The 1,353-nt window shown below is 60.8% G+C and overlaps 1 protein-coding gene across 1 annotated transcript in view; it reads left to right on the forward strand.

Annotated features, from left to right (window-relative positions):
- The window catches only part of TMPRSS4 (transmembrane protease, serine 4), a 124,854-nt gene that overhangs the window by 112,968 nt on the left and 10,533 nt on the right, over positions 1-1,353 (forward strand). The gene's annotated exons all lie outside the window — the stretch shown is intronic.

Here is a 1,353-nt window from a genome sequence, read left to right on the forward strand (position 1 = left end):
TGGAGCGTCTCCCTCCGCCTGCTCTTGAGCTCGACAGAACCAGAGCCGGTCCCCGTGATCGTCAGGATGCGACCCGTGACTTACCTTTCCTGGGCCTGCCCGTGGCCACCCTTGTCCCTGCTTCTGGGTCTCAGACGCCGCTAGGTTTCTTCTTCCGCCCAGACGGGAGGTCCTGCTCGTCCCAGGACACGAAGCCCTGCCTGGTTAGAAGTGAGAGGGACTCTAGAGCCCATCTGCCCTCCCCTCCCCCCACCCATCATCTTGCAGAGGAGAAAGGAGGCTTAGGAGACCTGGGAAGGGCGGGCCTGCCCAGGTTGTACTCCAGGCCGATGCCGGTGCCAGGACAGGCACCTCAGTCCCTCTCGAGGGCTTTAGCACAAAGCCCTGCCGACTCCAGTCCTCCCGGAGGCGGCATCAGCGCCCAGAGCCAGGTTCCGGCTGGGACTGTGAGGATGTGCCGGTCAGCCAGGGCCGGGGGTTGGTCTGATCCCTGCAGGCAGAGCTGGTGCTGGCCTGACTCGGGGGAAGGATGCCAGGAGTAAAGAAACAACAGGAAAGCCCTGGCCAGTGTGGCTCAGTGGATAGAGTGTCGGCCTGCGGACTAAAAGGTCCCCAGTTCAATTCCTGGTCAAGGCACATGCCCAGGTTGTGGGCTCAATCCCCAGTAGGGGGCATGCAGGAGGCAGCCGATCAATGATTCTCTCTCATCATTGATATTTCTCTTTCTTCCTCTCCCTTCCTCTCTGAAATCAATAAAAATCTATTTTAAAAAAGAAAAGACAGAAACGAAGGGAAAGATGAGAGTCATCCGGGAAGCCATCCTGGAGGAGGAGGACTCAAGCCCAGGGTCTGAAAGAAGAAAGGTGGGTTTGCAGAGAGAAAGGAGAGGGGTCCAGGAGAGCGGTGCTGCCTGGACGCGTGTGAAGGCCGCCGTGCTCTGTCCTATGCCCAAGGGGCTGGAATGCACCTCCACCACCCACCGCAGGCAAGGTGCCTTAGGGACCCAGACCCACATCCTGTCCCCTCCGAGGAGGGCAGCTACCCTGGGTCCTGCTGGGCCCTTTGGGACAGGGACAGAGCTGGGAGTCAGGAAGGGTGTCCCTAACATTTCTCCTAAGCTCTGGTCAGGACTGTCCCCTGCCCGGGAAGGTGAGGCCACGACAGCATTGCACCTGGATGGGTCCTGGGAGACCAGGGCCTGGCTCGGGGCACCGCGCTGACCAAGGCCACCTGCCCCCTGTGGCACCCACGACGTAGTCCCGGCCACCTTCTCTCCTGAGGGGGCTTCTCCCACCCTCTGGTCCTAAACTCCTGCCCTCTCTCACATCTCTCTCTCCCGCCGACATGAGCAGC

Source organism: Myotis davidii, unplaced genomic scaffold (assembly GCF_000327345.1).
Source record: "Myotis davidii unplaced genomic scaffold, ASM32734v1 scaffold97, whole genome shotgun sequence".
NCBI classification, from domain to species: Eukaryota; Metazoa; Chordata; class Mammalia; order Chiroptera; family Vespertilionidae; genus Myotis; species Myotis davidii.